Genomic DNA, 22,028 nt, shown 5'->3' with positions numbered 1-22,028 from the left:
ACTTTCTAGTGCTAAAAATAGCTCTGTTACATTAGGAAAAGAGCAGTGGCAGAAACCACTGCTTGCTGGCAAACTGCTTTCTCTCCCCCAGACACACCATTTTTTATTTTTGATAGAAAGAGTTTATCTGTAGCTTTTCAGACACATTTCATACAGCTGTTAATGGTTATACTGAATATGAAATTAGCTGAAAATAGCATTTATTTTTTTCTTGTGTAGGTCTAATCAGATCAATTCTGCTTTTAGTGACATCCCTGTTAGTCAAGTGTCTCAAAGAAATCTCCCAGATGCAAAACTAATGGGGATAGACAGACTTCAAAAMTTAATATATACATGCAGATACCTAGGCATATTTTTTTCATCTGGATGCTTAATAGAATATGCATTTATTGTGTAAGCTACCACATTGCAAAAGCAATGCAACAAAAAATCTCCTCTCCATCATAAACATAGATATCATCTTAGCAAGACCAGGTTTTGCTTTACCTCTCATGACATGATGGCAAAATTGAAAGGAACATGAAATTAAAGCTACCTGTTTAAAAAAAAAAAAAAAAGGTGTGTTTTTCTTTTTTCTGTAGACGCCTCTAAGACCTTTAAAAATAATTAACCGTTGATGCATAGAAGTTAAACTCCTCCAGAATTTTTCACAAGAGCTCAGCCCATCTTGTCCAAACATCAGTCCAAAAATTAGTTCTATAGGTCTTTTGCTTTATTAATAATATAACACAGAACCAACTTAGACACATTTGAAGTACACAGGAGTTGTTACTATTCCTTAGAAGAAAGGACATATGCACCTACTTCTTCAGAATGGCTACCTTATTTAGTGTTTCCATAAAAATCCTATTGAAAATATGATCGTATATCAACATATTCATGTGCACTGAAATAAAAACAGCRTTAGGCAAAAGTCACCAAATAGTGCCACCTGCTGTAGCCTATTCAGCAGTGCCAGCCAACAGGCCTGTTCTCCAGAAATCACGGATTGCACATCCGAACGCCTTTATTCAAATGAGAGACTAAAGAGCTASAGAGAGAAGAAAGGAAGAAAGAAACAAACAAACATCAGTTAACAGAGCTCTGCTTGATTCAGAGTGCTATAAATAGTGTTGTTCCAGTGTCTGTCTGCTTTTGTAGTGCCACCCACATCAGTGAATAGGCAGCAATCTGCATAAGAAAATCCTCATACAAACACTGATCCTCATGGGCTGATACTGATAGGCTTACATGTAAACATCTTCAGGAGTTTAATTTATGGACAGCTCATTAATAAGGGTGATACATTACTGCTGTGATTCTAACAAGAACCTCCTACAGGTTCCAGATTGACAGTTTTGCAGTTGAGGGAACTGAACAAATTGTGCTGCCAGAACCCATGTGTCACAGAAATCAACAGCAAAACTTCCAAGATGCTTCTACAGTACTTAAAAACAACGAAGATACAACTCCACTGTAAACTATGAAACAGTCAGGGTGGCAGGAAACCTTAACAGCATTTACATTTTGTGGTGATGAGAATAAGACAATTAATTGAAACATTTTTAAATATGTGCAGAAGATACCTACAGTGTGTCCAAAAGACAGTGTGATTAATTCCTAAAGTAGCCATGCCTCAGATGAGAGTCAGCAGGATATTTTTAAGGTGATCTTCCTGCAATTTTCACAGGATCCTGAGAAACAGGCATGCCAGTTCACACACCAGAACATGAAGAAGWGTAGTTGAATTCACACAGTCAAAAACTAAGCCAGGTTTCTTCATGCCCATGAGGATACAATCCACTCTAACCTAACTGAAGAGAGCTAGGTATATTGAAGCAATATATTCACCCCACATCTGGATAGAATTAGCTTTCTACCCTTTCATAAATGCCTTAAACTTGACTRCATGGATCAGGCTGTCATTCCATCCAATCACAACAGAGTAGCCCTCTTTCACCATTTGGATCCTTCATCTGAGGACTAAAGTTCCACCTTTGCCAAGCTTTGCAATTGCTGCAAGCCATTGGATCACCTGTGCCTCAGAAGTGACTCAAGTTCTTCAATAGAAGTGTGTCAGCCTGGCGGTTAACAAAATACAATTTGGATTAAATGAGTGAAAAGGAATGGAAGATGCTACATAAATGTAGCATTTAGTTACAGAACCAAGGATATTTCTGTGCTACTTCCATCTCTAATTTTTGAATCACATTTATACACAACTTTTAATTTTGTAAAAATAGATTAATTGCTGATCGACTTGTATTTTMTAAATCATGATGAAATTGCAGTTTAACATGTCATGTCATAGGTAAAACTGTTAAAAGCCAGAGCAGTAATGACAATAATGAAAAAGTATCCATTAATTACTTGTACATTTATCATGTGATTTTTTTCTCCCCTCTTTTTTTAAGGCACTGCTTTTCTGTATTGAGAACTGACTTCACTCAAAAAGACAGATAACTGAATGTACTGGAGGGCCAGATTTTCATATATCCCTAAGGAGCCCTTCTTGTTGGCTCACTGCAAAGGAACTCTAAATCAGGTAGATACCGAACTGAAGGCTGCTACAATATCCCCTGCACAGTTATTCATACTCTGAATAACTAAGCTCTAAGCTCTTAYATCTTTTCACTAGGTGAGATCTAAGCCTTCAGGCTTTCCGTGTCTCTGCACTCTTTCAAGCCCTGTTGCTGTGACCGAGTATAAAACTTCACGCTGTTATGACACAAAAGTTAGTGTTTGCACAGAAATTAGCCTTTCCACTARCATTAAAAAAATCCCAACATGCTGCAATTCCAGGTAAACTATTTCCTTGGAAACTYGTGATGAAAAGGGTGTATTGTTCATGCTTGGAGTTCAGTACTAGACAGTTTCAGAGCACTTAGGCTTGTTAACACTTGGCACTGATTAGCTCTTTCAAATGAGATTATGGAAGTATTTTGTAGACATTGCAGGAAGTAAACCTGAAAGCATCCTTGTAAAATAAGAAGGTTTTAATATCTTAATACAGATGAACTGAGGCACTGAAAGATTAATGGCAGCATCCTTAACTTTAGGTAAGGTGAAAAGTACAAATCCTAATTCACATATTTGAAGAAATAGCTGCCTTTAAAGAGGAATTGAACATATGGCCTTACAGATCAAAATGTGGTGAAAAAGTTCCTAAATCCAGTGTTGTTATGTATACCAAATTAAAAAACATCATTTGAACATTCTGTCTGAAGCACCAAAGAAATGAAACAAATCAAAGAAMYAGTCAAATAATACAGTTCCATAATTCTAGACTTCAGATTATCCTGAAAAGGCAATCTGAAGTCTAGTCTACTCTTCTCCAAACTACTTGGAAAACAACTTGCAAGATTATGGACATAAACATCACTCCAGAGAGGGTTCTAAAAAGCATGTTCTGACTACTTAATGTGTTTTAAGGCTATGGATATGAAAACTTTAAAAATTAGCATGTGGGCAATCAGTTCCTGTACCAGACAAGTATATTAATTTACATCCCCACACAGCTGCCTTGCTCTCTGCCTGGGGCAGAGACTGGTGCTACTGGCCACAAACACAGTATTTTGGTCTTGTAGCTATTCACTCCACCACATTTTTTCTTGTCCCTTTGGTACTCTTATCTCGATTCTTGTATTTTTTTTCCTCTTCCCATTTCAATTTTTTTCCTTTTCCTTTACCAAACTTTCTCACTTAACACTGCCGTCCTAATTCATACTCCTGCCAATTCCTTCCAACCATGCCAAGTCCTTTTTCTTCATATTTTCCATGCAATGAACTCCATGTATCCTCTGACAATTGCAATCCGTATATAAATCACATTCCTCAGTTTTGCCAAATGACCCAGAAAACATATGGGCATGTTATGTCTCAAGTCCAATACGTCAGTAAATGGGCAGAGTTCTTTACCATTTGTCTGTCTATGGACATAGACAACAAACACCACACCCATTCCCTGTTAACATGTTAACCAATCTTCAAGCCAAAAAAGCACAGATAATCATATTACTGTTTCAACTGCAATATATCTACATTAGCTATGAATGCCTAACCACATTGTTTGGTATTCTCCCTCTCTGCCCAAGAGTTAGCAACAAAGAAAATTATGTTAACCTTGTGTACACTAAAGAACAGGAYGCAAAAATTAGCATAACACTAAGTTTTCTATGTTTGGATAAGAGGTTTAATACAACAGATCAATAAATCTAGGGACTCACTGCTTTTGCATTAGTAAGTAGTTTGAATAAACTACCAGAAGTAGAAATTCAATTATAAGCAGCTAGTGTTAGAAACAGCCAGAGTCATGGTAGGTTGAATTTTGCCTGCTATGGTAACACTAGTGACAATTTTTACAGCTTTGCCACCCTACTCCTGAAAATACTGTAAACTGTCAAGAAAAGTGACACAAACATATCTAAATAAGCAAAACAAAAACAAAAAAAAATGGGGGGATTGGGCAATACAGGAAGGGTGTTTGGCCATTGGGTTTTTGTTTTGGAGTGAGGTGGTATGTTTGAGCTTTTGTTTTCAAACTGCAATGGTATCAAGTCACTCATAAGCACATGCTTTCCAATAAACACCAGGAGGTTTTTTTTAGTTATTTTTTCTTTGAAAAGAGCATAATTTTTCAGAAAGCATGCATACAACTTTTGATGCCTTGAAAGTTCACAGCAGATCTAAAAGATGCAGACATTGGATTCAGGATAATGCCAATTTGGCTACCCTTTCCCRGCTTTATTCTGTGTGCTATTTTGTGACTAAGCCAGCCAACTGGATAATGCTGATAGCAAATAAAATATGCAGAGGAATGAGYGGTTTCAGCCATTAGTTGTACTTTAGAAGAAATTTCAGTACCTGGTAAATTATATTTTATATAAGTCACATTTAAAAAACACAACTATCACAGGACTCATGCTAGAAACTGCAAGAAATAACATGGATGCATCCATTCTTTCTCAGCCAGACAGAGCAGGTATTCCAAGCCTTTGGCGAGAACATTGCACCTGCTCCATCTCCTCTAGTGCATTAAGGAGTCTCTGGCACCAGTGGCAATGTGCCACCTTCAGAGGARAAGTCATCCATCAGCTAGACTGCTTCAGACTCACTTATAGCTTATGTTAATGTGCACATGAAACGAAATCCAATTAGACTACAGCGTCCAAATTCACAGCCAAACTTCCAATAAAGTTTAACCCTTTGTTTGCAAGGGRAAAACATCTGCAACCTTGAGATGAATAATCGTTCTCTGATAGAGCCACATTTTGATTCTGAAATCTTTACTTCCAATTTCACGAGTTCTAAAACATTCTCACCAGAGTCAAAGTGCAATGGCCTGTGGGGTGTGGACACAATGACAGACAAAAAGGCAAAATCAATTTTTGATAAAATAGTACRGTGTTATCTCCCAGAGCACCATTTCAGATTCCATATTTGCCCATAGCATTTTKCCCTACAGAAATCAAAATCAAAACCAAAACATCCAAGCTTATTCTCTCCCCAGAGGACAATTTTTAAGATGGTGCTTTATACATTACAGGACTCTTCTCATTCCAAAAGGATATTCGAAGTGCTAGGTCTGATATATAAAGCTTAGGCATATTTTAGCACAAGCTTCATTTTAATATTCTTCAGGGTCCCTTTTATTACAGTAATCCTAATTACTGTCAGTTTGAGGCATAGAAGGCTGCTTAGAGAAGCGGCACCTTTTGGCGAGAGTGTTGTACACAGTAAATATAAAAATTACATCTTCATTCATCTTGTGTTTTCTTTGGTTTATAGCACCTCCTAAGAGTAAATGAAATGTATCATCCTCTAGCAAAACATTGCATCCTCCCTTCAACTACTAACTTTTTSTTTTTCCATAAAATGTTGTTGTGGTTTAACCGTAGCAGGACATTAAACATCACCGAGCCACTCACGCACTCCCCTGTACAGTGGGATGGGGAGAAAAACCAAAAGAGTAAAAAGTGAGAGAACTTATGGGTAGAGATAAAGACAATTCAATAAAAAGTAAAACAAAAGCCACACATGTAAGCAAAGCAGAAAAAAAGAAATGATTCAGTACTTCCCACRGGCAAGCAGGTGTTCAGCCATGCCCATGAAAGCAGGTCCCCATGACACACAGTGGTGACTTGGAAAGAAAAATGTCATCACTCTGCAAATCCCTCCTTCCCCCTCTCCCCTGAGCTTCATAGGTTGAGCATGACACTACACAGTATGAAATATTCCTTTGATCAAGTGGAGTCAGCTRTCACAGCTGTATCCCCGCACAACTTGTGCACCTCCAGTCTCCTTTCTGGTGGGGTGGGGTGGGATGGGGTGAGGAGAATAAAAGGACTCTGTGGAATCACTGTTCAGCAGCATCAAAAACATTCTTATACTATCTAAACTATTTCCAGCACAAATCCAAAACACAGCCCATACTAATTGCTATGATGAAAATTAATTTTACCCCAGACAAAACCAGCCCAAATATTAACACAGATGAGAACAAAGATCTAGAAAAATAAAATCCCCTTTTATCAGAGCTGCAGGTTCATATATACCAGCACATAAGCAAATTGTGGGCGCACCATGTAGTACAGCTCAAATGTATCAGACACTAGATGGTGGTGATAAAAATTTCCTTGGCCATGGATATGGTTCTCATTAGCACATCTGAAATATGGCCTACAATAAGATCCTTTTCATTTCAGTGTTCTCTAGAAGCTCTACCTTGGCTGGCCTGTGGCATTCCTTTACTTCTCCTCAGATAGCATCCTACAGGTCACACTGCAAGTACAGGAAGTATTTATTAGTGCCAAAAAACAAGGAGAAAGTGGCCACCTGAGCCTTTTACTTGAAAAATGAAGGGGTTCTAGTTGTGGATTTTTTCAGCTGTGGCACCAATTCTCTTCTACTACAGGCTTGTCCAGAACCTAGCAAAGAGAGATTCCAGTTTCATATCTGCTAGCATGCAAATAATAGAAGCTTTCCTGGGATAAACCCAGTGTGGACATCTATGGATAGATAAGCCTTAAAACAAAGATGCCACAAACTGAAAATATATTTCTAAACCCCCCTAACATTAATTTAGAATTAGTCCCACAACTAACATGGCTAACAAAGCCAGCCTGGTACATAGTATCACTTGATTTGAGGACAAGTTCTAACTATATTAACATGTTACAAAGGTGACRGAGGGATCTGCTTTGTCTCCGGCATTTTTTATCTGGAGTATGGCTCRCATAAAAGTGTTGTGTAGAAAACAATGCTGAAAAGGAGAGAATTTTTAGGATATATGTATTACAACAGCTGTGAATAAAATGGCCTTGCAAATACACTCCAGCACACTATCAGACAGTTTTCAGTTTGTATTGACATAAAATTAGTGAATACTTGCAAAGAGAACTATTTACCACATCTTTGGAACACCACTTGGCACTTTGTATATGCAGCCACCCCAAAGTCACTCTGAAATCCAAATTTACAAACTCAGGCAGGTGTAARTGATGTCAGCTCTCTGATGAAAGCATAGAACAGCCTGTAGCAACAATGGGATGACTAGACAAGGATGTCTGCATATTAAAATTGCACTACAGATCTAAAATCCCTTGAAGCTGGAACAAAATACCCTGTAACTTTATAGGCTGGGGGGTTTCCAATAAATAATTTCCCAATTCTGTCTCAGTTCTGCTAAAAAAAAAAAAAAAAACCAAACAAACCCAAGCACATTACTCAGCTGTATAGTTTTAAAAGATTAGAAAGAGATGACTGATTCTGTCTGTAGACAGACTTGTTCCTTTCCTATGAAAGAACTGATCCATTTTTTTCTAGTTCTCTGGCTTGGAGCAGGAGAGTCAAAGTATTTATCCAAGTAATAGGAAAGGATTACACATGTAGATGGATTTACAAAACATCAATCCCGGCAGGCTTCTGAAATTAAAAGAGCCTAATGCATGAGGAGTGATATATTTTACAATAAGGGAAATGTCAAGCTGTGGAAAAACTATTCCAGAAGGTAGCTGCGAGTTAAGTAGAGTTCACTTCTCTTGTCACTTGATCCTCTCCTTAGAATTAAGAACTGAACTTACCATTTTGATACATGTAGAGTAGAAGCTATAAAAATCCACCATGAGAACATTCATATTTGGAGATTTTTCTGCCTTTACACAAGTTTAAGGGATTGTCAGAGGTCAAAGAATTGAACATCCCTGCTGAGTCACTTCTGTGAAAGGCATGCTGTGGAATGGTGTAGGTGTACTTACTCTTCACAGCTATTCAGACAGGACAAAAAAAAATAAAATGGAAGACTTGCTCATTATGGACTGCTTAGGCCTCAGTAATAGAGACCAATGTGCATTTTAAACTGAGAAGCAGGGACTTGCTGCTCAAGAAACAAACTGCATTCAAAAATATTTCCAGTAACAAGTCACGCAATTAATTATGAATTTGAGGATAAAGTAGGTGTGTTCAGTGGTTCACAGTTAGATTAAACTAAAAGGCTTATTATTACAAAAGGGGTTTTTTTTGTCTTTTCGCAAAACAAGAACAAGAGACACTTGCASATCTCCAAATAGCTTTTGACGATAAACAGAACCACTTCTTGGCACAGAATGACACATACACCAACTGCCCCTCCCCAGCTGTCTGTTACTGCTTCTGTATCTCCATAGGTGACCGGTGCCTTCCCCAGGCAGCAGCCAATACCCTGTGTTTGCCTGGCAGGGGGCAAGCTAATGAAGCCAAGCAGGAGCATAGCTACCATTTAAATGCAAGATTGGACTGAATACCTTTCCAAGCTCTTGGAGATGAAGTGGTTTTGTTTAGGASACTAACAGAACTTATTCTTACCAGTTTTTAAATTCTATCTGCTAATCAATGCAAAATTATCTTGCATTTATAACACATTAAACGAAAGATCTACCAGTGTATAACATCATTAAAATCCCAACAATATTTTAACGAATGCTTTGTAAAAAAAAAATCTAACCTTCTATTTCCCTGCAGCACATATATATCAGGGGTTGGTGCTASAATTGAATCACATTCAGAGACATTCCCTTACTACAGAGTTTCCTGCATTTGAAAGAAGGCTGCCCCCCTGTCTTTCCTTAACAAAAAGCTTCATAKGCCACCATTAAAACTATATTTATTGTTATATTTAGAAACAAAAATGTATTAATAAATTGTTGTCTGTTCAGGAAWCATGTTAAGCATTTAAGTACTTAATCTGAGAGTTATCTAATTGTCACTACTCTTCTCTACAGTAGGTACAGTTGCCTGTCACTTGCCCATGATTTTTCTACAGATTTTAACTTTCAGCATTTACCAGTCATAAAACCTTGACCTGTATAGCTCACTCGTTTAAATAGTTCTTTTAAATAGTACACACAGCTGTACATGAGATTGAATACAGTCTGTGTGAAAACTCATGCAATGTTTTTTGTTCTAAGAATATCTGTAGAATAAAACAACATATAAGTGCTAATTAAAGGCCTAATCAGAAGTAAATCAGGTAAATGGTAAAGTTTCCCATACCATTCTATTATTACTTTAAAAAATTAACTCARTGTTGTTTCACAAGATTATTATGTAAACATCATGGAATTCAGCAGATAATGCAATTTTCCTAAGTGCAAGCAAAGGTAGTTCACAAAGGATCATGTCAAAGTGCACACAGATTCCAGGAGGAGCCATCCCATACCTCTATACCCTTCARCTTAAGAGTTCCATGCCATCTCTTGGGCAAACACCCAATTGAATTGYCAGGAACTGATAAAGAAGATCCATAGCCTCTCCATCATTATTGCTTGCAGGGCAGATCCTAAGAAACCTGTTCTGATGGAAGGAAGAAAACTCTTTCCCTTTTAGTTCAGGCTAAACAAGTATCCCTATATAGGTGAAGCCACTGCAGGTGGCAAACATGTCTGTTTGCACATCTGATCATATGAGAAATGCCAAAGAATTATTTACTGCACCTCTTAACCCCTTCACACCTGAGCAGCCAGATTAGCTCAGGAAAACTGCACGGAATAGATGGGGGACATGGATTTTGTCACTAGTCAAAGTTAATGACCGCTGGAGTCTGGTAGAGAGAAGAGGCACAAAGATCTATCCAAAATCAAAGCATAGGCAATACCAAAAATTTTAGAGTATCTATATCAAAACAGTAGAGAGTGACATATGGAAGACTGGGCTGCAGCAAAAATGGGATTGGGGAGAGTTGTGATAGTGGAAATGCAGCATTAGCAGCAATATCTAATGGGATGGTAGGCTCCAAGAATGACTGTTCTCAGACAGCAGAGATCATAATTGCCTGTAATAGCAAATTATACTTCAGTGTTTTTTTTTTAAAATAGCATAATAATAACCTCTAAAGCCTAGAGGAACCCATTCAGAAAATTAATCTGTAGAAAACTACATTTCCAATATAAGCTAAGAACCCATGTCCATGCCTTCAGGAGGAAATCAGCCTATGAGAGTATATTCTGATGTTGTGTTTCATCTAAGTGACTGCTGAAGCATGGCATTTCTCTACTCTTAATGTTGAGGTCCAGGGCTAGAGTTCACTCTGAGGTTACAGTTTTTTTCAGCTTAGCTAGAGATARATAATTACATAGGCTGCAAGCTCCTGCCTGATATAACAATGGGTTACATTTCATCTTTCTAATACTGCCCTGCACACCCATTGTATGGGCAGAATTTAAACTCCACACTCTAGAGATGTAAGTGCATGGGACCAAATATTTTTTAAAAATTAGGGGGTTTTAACCCAAATTTATTACAAAGGAAAATTACAAACCACAGAAATAATGCATGTGCTTTCTTCTCTGGGTGATTCCACATTAGTAACACCATCTATACCCARCTCAGGTTTAAAGCCAGAGCGCTAATTGAATAACTGCTGCCTGGTGAGTTGGTAGGTTAAAAAAAAAGTAATCCAGACCAAAGATCCACACTGGAGCTGAAGTGCTTCTAGTAATTCTACCTTTGAGCAAGCTTTTAAAACTAAAATTAAATGATTTGACAACATGTCATTATTCCTAAACCTTATGGAGTGTATACTTCACTGCCTACAGAGATAGCTTCARTCATACTCAGCATTAAGTTGAATTAGTGTCCCAAAGTGCCTACTCACCTCCTCCRCTTAGCTGGTCTTTGTTTAGGCACAAGGTCAAAAATGAAGATGGGCTACATGCAATTTCAGAGTCCCTCATCTGCCTATTAAGGGGGAATCTTGTGTTTTATGGCTACAGGCTTATGTCAGCCAACCACTATTAACTTAATTTATTGGGGAAACAGTGAATGATATGTTTGAAATAATCTATAATCAAGCTACTCTGACTACACCCTACTGACAYAGACAAACCTGTTCCAGTGAGTAGCTCTATACCAGCAGCCCATCTTTCCCTATGGGATCACCTAAGGTGTTTTGTGTTTAACACCCCTGTGATCAAAACTTGTYATTCTTTTCTCCTAACAAAACTCCCTCTGCATTCTACTCCAAGGTGGCTCCCCTCCTCCATTCCTTTCTTTTTCTTCTCTGCATCCTTGGGGAATGCTGTAGTTTTCCAGTCTTTAGAAGCTTGTTTCTTTTGCCCGCAAGAGACAAGAACTTGAAAAGAGAATGGATATAACCCTAATGCAAGACATGGGGGTAGACTTGATATTCTTCTCAAAACCAGGAACAGCTGCTTTTCTATGTAAATCACACATCTGCTTCTAGCATTTGTTACCAGTAAAGTCAATTCTGCAAAAATACAGTTTCTRGGGATTCTCTAATTGTTCATCAGGCTGGATGAAACACTGTTTGTAGTATCCATATCTTATTGTTTTAACACTGTCAGCAAAGATGACAGTTAAGTGTGTGCATTACAAATAATTAGTAAATCTTGAAGATATTTATTGTACTAGCTACATATTTCCATTTTAAGGAAATCAGAAAAAGACTCTTCCAAATGTTGCATAGGAACACACACAATAATTAACTTAAATTTCACAGCCTGTGCAACTATTCTCATTATTAACACCCTTCAACTTTTGCCTTGAGCATCCTTTATTTGGGGGTTCTGCATCTAYAGACAGAAGTCCTGATAGCTATGCTTATTTAATATTTAGGAGCAGGAATAAAAGTGCTAAACAAATTCACAAATACATACGAACCATTCTCACTCTCACTTAAGAACACTATTTCAGCACTCCACTACAATAAACCAAGCTGAAGTTGTTTTTCAATCATCATACTCYGCTACTTCAAACAGTTCAGCATTTTGAACATTCTCAAAGGGTCTAGAATGATATTGTTCAGTCATTACTTTCTGATATAGGTCCTGCTTTGACATCTGAAATCACTTATCAGCACACAAAAACCAGCCCCAAGAACAGTTTTTCAACAGAATGATAAACCCTGTACAAAGACATCACCAATATGCTTATTATTTTGACCACTCTCCAGAACACGGGTGTCATCACATCAGAAATAGTTGTTGAATTCTACCTCAGTCATGTCACTCAACCTCAACAAAACTTTATTAGTATAACAGACACTTGAAGTAGCCTATGTTTGCATACTCTGCTAGGATAGCCTTATTTAATATTTCATATACAAAGTCCCAAGGGTTCAGGGTTTCTTCTAGTGCAGCTCATGCAAACAGATTCATAAAGATACTAGTACCTCAAAAACAAAAGTTGGCTAATCTCTGTTCAAATATTTCCAACTGTGTGGGAATTGGCCTCATGCGCCGGTGAAAGAACCCATTCCGGGACAACAGTCKTCCAGGTGGGAGTTTATGAACAGAAGCACTCAGGGAAGCTCCTACCCAGTAGAAAACAGGTACCCCATATAACCTAAGTGAGCCACAGACATCTGAACAGTTGCAGCCACACCAACTGACCRTGTCACAGAAAGCAATACCGTGCACATCCTGACCATACTCAAGTTACATTTACTTCACACATTTGCACAGCTTCAAAGGGTATTAGCATGTTTACTGTGGCCTTYGTTACATATTCTCAAGTCAGGATCAAATTAAAGGAACAGGAGACAGCACAGTAAATAAATTCCTCTCTAACATGTTGGCATTTTTCTCCAAGTCAGATTCCACAGCTCAATCCAGCTTCAGTTTTGAAGAGGCTCTCCGATACACAATGCAATATCGTGCTGAGCATAAACTTCTGAAAAACGTCTCCAGGTCAGGAATCGAATAGTCTGTATCAGGTGTAAAGTGCAGATCACGATAACCAGCAACAATTTAAAAACAACAATCAAAAAAACCCCAAGACTGTTTTCCCCAGGATGTTCTTTTAGGGACATTTACCAAAAAGCTGAGGAAGGGAAGTAAAAGCTAAAACTCACCATAAAGAGTGAGGCGCATGAATGAAACAGTCTACTTTTACTTCATTTAAATCAGCACAAGTGATGAATAATTTAACTGTAATAAGCACAAATATAACCAATTGAAGTTGGGTCTAAGTGAAGAAACTTATGTAAATAACTGTCAAAGTCAGCTTGTGCACTACAAAGCAGGTACTGCCAAGCAAGAGCTAACTTCAGCAGCCTGTTTACAGATGCACTTCTCTGCCTACCATTCTCAAAATAGATCCTTTCCCACTCTACCTACCATGTCCAGAAAAAAGTTTCTGCAAGAAAAAAAGAAAAAAAAAAGAGCCTCTGCCACACTCATATACAATCTATCTTCTAAATGCTATCTGGAAATGGATTGTCCCCTCTTTCCTTAAGAGTCTTAATTTCTCTCTCCTTGCTACTATTTCACTTTATATCTGTATTATCTAACCACACAAAGACTTTGACATATCATTTTCACCAAAGATGCTATAAAATAAAGTGGTAATACACTATATCACACTATATCATTGTCAGGGCTGTTATCTGAAGTTCATTCTTCTCTGCAGTAAATTATTTGTTCCCCAAGATAAACRATAAAAGAATTCTGAAGTATTCTTTATTTCCAGTTCAGTCTGTGTCCAAAAAAGTCCTTATTGCTTCACTGTTTTATCTACAGCATGCAAGATGAACTTTTGTGTTCTTGTGGTGAAGGCACTGGACTGACACTCAGCAATTTAGTGCTCTACGCCTTCTATTTAGGTTATTTACGTCTGCTTCAAGGCAAGCCTACCATCTACTGTAAATGTCCCACAGCCTCAGMAAATGTTCTGTCCACTATCAAGACATTTCTCTTTGAAAACAAAAACACTAAAAATCATCACAATTTGACTCAGGAAAACCTCAGMAAGATGTTTTTGGAAAGAATTGGGGGCAGTTTCTTTCAATGTGTTCACACAGTTTAAGCAATACTTCTTAATACCACCTTAAACTATTTCTTTTTTAAGCTACTGCACCTTAGGACTTCTTTAATACTTTCTAAGATTTTCTCCCACTGTGTCAGCTACTTATTTTCATGCATTCACAACTCAACATCTACCATACTTGTTTAGGTCATATTTCCTGGAGACATCATCACCTCTACTTGCCAAGAAATGCTCAAATGCTCCAGTCCAAGCAAACAAGCTGCTGTTTGCAATAAAAAAAAAAAAAAAAAAAAACAAACAAAAAACAAAAACAACAAAAAAAACCCAAAAACAAAAAAAAACTACCAGGACTAAATATAGCAGAGCAGAATAAGACAGCATCTAATTTTAAAACAGAAACCTTCAGAGATTTCAGTGCCATATTAGCTCATTCTCCAAAACTAAATTCAATAATCTAAAGCTTTACAACCATTTTTCTTAACTGACTAGTTACAAGACAGAATCACATCTAGMTATCCTGCTGTAAGGTGGCACAGAAAGTGTTTCTTGAGTATCTACTTGAGCCCAAGAAACCTCAGTTACAATATAAGGCATGGGGTTCAAGAACATGGTCAAAAAGTGGGCTTTTAAATGCCATGTAGCAATGCTGTGAAGAGCAGTTGGTACAGAGCACAGTAATGGAAGTAGTTGATAGAAAAAAGAAATTATATTTTTACTAGTAATTCATATAATGGAATAGCCTAGTTTAGTACACCGGTATAYTGAAGAAAATACTTGAAATTCATTATTTGATTAATTGATTATTTCTAATTGATCTCAAGTATTCTTTAGAAACAAACTTTACCCTCTGGGATTCCTACTAAACTCTCACCTGCAAAGTTAAACTCCCTGTTCAAACCCAGCTGCAGAAAGCTTTAATATTTCTATTCAATATATCTGAGCGCAGCAAACACTAATGTTCTGAGACACAGGAACCRACTGCTGTTCTCCGAACAAAACCATTTGTAAAAATTAATTACTTACAAATATAGGAAATATGACAGACTATCCAACTTTAGCCCTCACTTAGGATGGCTAACATTTCCAATGGAATAAGTTTTAGAACAAAAAATATCCTAAATAAAACCAAAACAAAACCSCCACTGGAAAAACACAGCACCACTGAAGCACAAGTGCTAAACAAGAAACAGAAAAGGTAATGAGGTGCTTTGTTTCTGGTAAGTGCACAAGACAAACTGTTCAAAGAACCTGTTCATTCTTGCAACTTCACTAAAGAACCTGGTGCTGGCTGCATTAGAGGTCATTATATGACAAAGACTAATTAATTAAAATGCAGAATTTGAGCAAGTGCAACCAAAACATCCAAAAGCACAGCACACCAAATGGGAAAGAGCATTCAAAACAGCACCTGAGCAGAGCAACCCAGATACACCATGAAAATAGTCATGTTATTACTTTGTAGAGCTAAAAAGAGCAACTTCAAGAACGGACAGTTGTGCCAAAATAAGAACACTGAGCTTTGTCAGTACTGCTAGAATTTTTATGCAAGAAAACTGGGTCACAAAAGACCTGAACACACTGAAAGAGATTATGTAGATAGTGCCTGACTGAATTACTGTGGTTGCTTCAAAAATCTTACCTTGTGTTGATAAAAGACTTAGCACTTGAAAAGAAAAAAAAACACATCTAAGCCACGTTTCAGTTGACCCAATAACTTTTTATTTTTCGTGCAAAGGAAATTAATACTTTCTGAAATCTGGTACAGCCAAATTTAATAGGTTTATTTCTTCATAAACCRGAGTGTGTATCTGTCACACTAATTTGCTATGAAGGCCAACATCTAAAAGCCCAAAGCAAGCATGAATGCTACATACACACACAAAGACAAAATGCTTTCCCAAAAAATAGCTAACTGCTGCAGAAAGGACTGCTCAATTTGAGGAAAAATACAAGCTACAGTTGGGAGTAGTCTCTCTCTCTAATACACTATGTAAAAACAAATTATATGAATTGAGGATTTACACAGCCTCTTTTTTCAGCAATTTGAAACTATTTTTTCAAATGAAACACAGACATTCTCGTCTCCATCTAACAGCCAAACAGACAGCAAAGCAGCAAACTGGTGGACAATCCTCATTCACTGCTATGTTAGGAGCACCATGAATACACTGCACAACTATCCACAATTTAGCAAAGCTACAGCTGTTTAAAGACTACCTGCAGAGTGATAACAGACAGAAATTTGTTCTAATCCCTATAAGGAGCCAGTTCTACTGGTCTTTKCTGTGCTGCAGCTTGGCTTGCCCTCCAAAGAGCACCCCAAACCCCAGATTTGAAAACGAATACTACTGAGGACTTTTCTACTCTTTGCTTTCCCAATGCAAACAGAYCACATCATTTTAGCTGTAATTCTTTGAGCATACAACTTGTTACCAACTCTCAAGTAAAAGGATTCATTTTTCACAGGTACAAACARAACTACATGACCAGCTTCATTTGCTTTCCATTTCACCCTTGGTCTCTCCTTTGTACATGCACTTCATTTCCATTGCAAAAGATTTGGTTTTGTTTTGCAAGCTTCTCGTGTCAGCCGGTATTAGGAACACAAAGAACCTTTTGTATACTGTGCTTGCTATTTCTCCTTCCTCCCTCCTCTTCCTTGCAGACAAAATGTACCTCATTAAAAATTACTTTGCAACTGAAAAACGTTTCAGTTACTTGGTGAATTCTTGCTTTCTGCTTGTCAGTTGAAGTAGTGAGGTACAGAAAGGTACTTGTTATCATGCTAGCTAAAAAAWTAGGAATTTATTTAATTGTACTCATCAGTATGTTTTTTTTTTAAACTTAGGAAGCTAATGTACAACTACATACAGGAAAAAAACTGTGCAAATAACACTGATATTACAGCATTAATAGTATCATGCTCAAAAGTAGCTAACATTGATCAAGCATAATATTGCATTTTTGGGATATCAGAGCTTTACTCTTACTACAGACAGAGATTGCCTTTGCATGTATGTTATAACAGAGGGTGTTAAGTGTACATACATTGACCAAGCAAAACAATCAATCAATATCAACAATCAATAAACAGAGGAGTTCAAAATTATTGTAGGCTTACAGAACTTGCACTTGAAAATTAACCTGAAAATTAACCCCTCCAAATTTAAGTGAAGTTTTGTTCAGTCTAAAGTCTACAGCCTATACCATTCCAACAAAAAAAAAAAAAAAAAAAAAGAAAAAAAGAAAAAAGTCTGAGACCTTTAGAGCAAAACCTCTTTCCTAAAGCCTATGGATGTGCTTACTTCTGCTCAATCTCTCAAAACAGTAATTCCAATTCTATCAGAGGAAAAAAAACCCTGAATCAATGTCAAAGACATACTACCAAATGGACCTAGAACCTTTATATTGCAGACCAAACCARTCATTTAAATATCATGACAAACATCTTACCATGACTGCTTTCTCCTTCCTCTGCTGTGATGCAGGCCAAACAMTGTTAGGCTCATCAAGTGGCACCTATAAAGTCTTCATGAAAATGACAGAATTGAAAACACCTGAGAGCAAATTAGTCAAGGGGGGTGGGGGAGGACAGGAGTAAGAAATTGATTACAAGCCCAACAAGGAACACTTGTAGTATGATTACTCTCATTTCATGGTCCCATTCCAACATTTTTGCCTTGATATAAGGGCTATGAATAAGTCTTGCTTGTTAGCACAGGCCATCTTCAGCACTTATGGTCTTTAAAAATTTTTGTAACTCATGAGCCATGCCACTTGCTGCATATTCTCCTAACAAGCAATTTTGTTTCTCCTTGTCATTTCAGGCTAGCAGCTAAGACATTGCTCTTGGGTACACAGRCCCAGAAAGCCCTTAAACATAATGTAAAAAAAAAGGGTTAGCAAGGTAAAATGGATGCAAACTTGTCACCGATCTTCTACTGTACTCAAATACAATACAAACTTAGATCATATCAATACAAAAGATGCACTTTAATAATTTGCAGAAGTCTAAGACTCTAAGACCACAAAACAAAACATAAAAAAGTTTATTTCCTCCTACCAGATGACAGTTCTACATCCTGAATATCTAATGTAATTTCTTGTATCGGCTCATACAAGATAAACAAGGGGGTTTGCGATGCAAATTTAGCAGCTCAAATAAATTTTTCAAGTTTACAACTCCAAGTTTTGATTTKTCATCCCTCTGCTTAGTGAGTTATTTCTGATTTAAATAGGTGTTTGAGAGATCAGTTTAGAAGTCAGAAATATCCTTCACTGACTGGCTCCCCAAGACCAACAGAGTATGTGCAGCGCTACTCTAGTGAGGACTTCTATATATCTGAGTTTGAGGCATTGCTCTGCTGCTGTACATATCTGAAAAGCTTCTTCTGMTCTCAATGTGAAGGCCATGATACATTTTCTTCTCTTTTACTTTTTTGGTTAACTTTCTTGAGTTACCTTCAATTCCTAAAGGAATATCAAAATAAAGACCTATGTCTCCTATTAACCTCTCAAAAGTGTTCAAATAATATGTTTCAGTAATTACATTCGGTTTAGAAAGGTAATTTTTTKAATACCACATTGCATAGTCGGCAACCGGTATGGGTGAGGAATTGTTCCACTGAAAACAGTGAAATCACAAAGATCTCTGATTAATAAACAGAAATTCAAGACCCTGTGTATCTGAACCATTTATTACAGCACACAAAAAGTCAGAAGTGTTGTCACAAAATTATTACAWCACACAAAAAGTCAGAAGTATTGTCACAAAATTCTATTGGCATAGTCACACATTAACAGGAACTTTAAAAAGTTTTGAAAAGAAAAATCATTAAATACTACACCAGAATCTAACACTTGGACTATTTTAGCCTTGGAATCTCACAAACCTGTCAAATTATATATTAAATCTCTGTCAGAAGAAAACCTTTTCAATTTCCCAACTGAAGCCCTGTACCTTCTTGATTCTGCACAGCCTAAGCATGTTTGTGAAAATATCTTCTGGACTCGCTGGCAGTACATCAGAGTTCAAAACCCTGGCAACGATCAGAATTTCACAAAACCATTTAATTGTGTCYCTATAAAACTTTTGTGCAGCACTGAGTGAGCTCCTGTCCTCATCATAGATTACTATCACACAGCATCAGCAGTGCCACACACATTGCTATGCTCGTCACGTCCCACCCTCCATCCATCCAGAGACTGCAATCAGGTATCTGATAATAATGCAAGTCACATCAGCTGGACTGCTGCCGCAGTGAACTGATCCATGCAAATAACAAGGACACCAGGGCCACAAGATGTAGGATCCTGTCTTTGTATTACAAATACTGCTTTCCAGATGGAGCATTCCAGGCCTCTCTTGCAGGTATGTAGTCTACCTACATTCCCTCTTAGCCTCTAGCTGAGCAAAGGCATTGTGTGACACATTAAATAAATACATGAAAGAGTGCTGCAAAGCGGGAGCTGCGGGAACAAACACAATTTAATCACTAAGTTGCTACTACATTTTCAGTACTGTGTCACTATTTCTTACTGCAAGTGATGTTTTCTCATCATTTTTGCTGCCATGTGAGCACTTGCCTAATAGCCTTGAAGCACTGAATTTAAAGAAAAGGTTTGTCAGACACACTTAAACTGATTCCTGATCAAATAAATAACTTATTATTTATTTCTGGGTTTTTTTTTCCTGTTGAGTTGTCTCACTACATAATTKAACAAGATTTTTATGCATAAGCTTGTATGTAATTTGCAAGTAACAGAATAAACAGTTATTTCATGAAGGCTACTCACTTTTGGGTTTTTTAATTGTCCTAGCATCCCAACAGCAGTGTCAGCACCACAGAACAATCCTCACATGATGTACATCTTGAATACACTCARTAGGAAAATATATTGAAGCAGCAACAACCTGAGGTACTGTCAAGCTAGTACTGGAGAAGAACTACAAGTACAGAAAAAGGCATTGYTTTAAATTCCCTCTTTCCATCTTATTTTATTTTGCCCAGGTTTTTCTCTCACAATTTGGGATTAAATGCATGCATTATAAACAAGTAACTTTTTTTTTTTCACCTGAGAGGTGACTTCTTTGTGGCTTTAGTCTTTATTGCAATGAACTTTGACTTGAATATGAAAAAAGCCAGGAGGGAATTGCTCCTCCTCAAAAAGAAATCAACATTTGTACATTGCCTATACAACTTCTGTATTGAGCTTTTCTATTCACAAATAGGATTTTCAAGCAGGTACACATACAGAACATAAATCAGAGTCTCATTATTCCAAGTCTTTACCACTAGGGCAAACTTTTTTTAAGCTCCCAGAAACAATGTTTTTCACACTCCAATGACATCATGCAGTTTTCTACCCTATCAGGCAGATACAGTATATGGTGAAGGGGTTCATACCTGTTAARTTGCATCAGGGCCTGGCTAATCCASCAAACCTGGGACCGMTGCACTGCTTCCTTCAAAGGGAACATTTGTAAAATTATATACCTACMTTCTGTATTTGCAAACCTGSAAAAAAGAAATCTGAAGGTCATGAKGAACATGCAGTTCAGATACATCACCTTAATGCAGTCCTGAAATTCTTTAATTTCACAAAATCAAGGTCCTGGGTGAATGAATTAGAAAGAACAGAGATGCAGGAAAACCTAAGACCACTGATAGTGTTRTTGCACCCAATATTTCTTGTAAAAGGTCTCTGTTAAACTTTTTTATGAGCCTACAGTCACATCTCATTCTGTCCTCCAAGAAGCTGAATGCTTAACAGTCTACATAATATTTTTGTTATGGGATAAAGTCAATAACGTATTACTGTGGTTTTGCCCCAGAACTATTGCAAAACTTGAGAGCTAGGACATTTCATTTGAATTGCTGCTAATGTGTTAGCACAAAAGAAAATGGAGTGAGAAGCTCTGGTACCAATGCAATTAATATCTGCTTCATGGAGTGTGACAGCTCAGTAAGTGCTGGTACTGTTGATTGACCTAGTTGGCACTTACGGCACTAAATACAACATACATTCACATGGACAAGGGCAGGATGAAGCTTCACACAACAGCTGCCACAAGACAGCACCCCACCAAACCTTTGCACAAAACCSTCACAGAAATGATCAAAACTTAATTTAAAGCACTACAACACTATGCAACACTGTTAAGACCCCTATTTGCCTTGTTTTTCTGACAAAAAATAGCTTTACACCTACAATGATTGAAACCTGATTAATGAACCGTGTCTATGCTAACAATATCAGGCAAACAGTGRTGCATTTTCAATACACATGTAGAAAGGACCTGAGCGTGCTGCCTTCAATCTCACCCTTTGTCCAGATGATTGGACAGCTCTCGTGGGACATGGGACATCCTAGCAGAGGGTYACACATTAACAAGMATCACAAAAGAASTATGATCTGACCTATTGCACAGCCRAAGATAAGTCTGCTGGATGTTGCTRTTTWCACCACAGCAGTCGGTGGATGCCCACAGTTGGTTCCAGCGCTGTCCTCAAGGCACAGGTGAGTCCAGGCTGGGYTCTGCMRCAGTTCAGAGCAGCATCAGRYAGCCCCAGCCCACCCAGGTCACAGGGAGAGCACAGCTCACCCCTTTTCATCCCTTCAGAGCAGCTCAGCCAGCTTTTACCAGCACATCCCCACTTTCACAGCAGACCTCGCTCAGCCCTGAGACCCTGTGGGCACCACAGGCCCAGCCTGCCCCGATCAGCCTCCCTGGATCTGCTCCAGGCCTTCAACCGCCTGAGCGTGGCATGGAGAAACCCTCACCCACC

The sequence above is a fragment of the Malurus melanocephalus genome, unplaced genomic scaffold, assembly GCF_030028575.1.
Source record: "Malurus melanocephalus ecotype Western Australia unplaced genomic scaffold, MMel_1.1 scaffold_49, whole genome shotgun sequence".
In the NCBI taxonomy this organism is placed as follows: Eukaryota; Metazoa; Chordata; class Aves; order Passeriformes; family Maluridae; genus Malurus; species Malurus melanocephalus.
The sequence above is the reverse complement of the archived record's forward strand: the minus strand, read 5'-3'. Positions refer to the sequence as shown.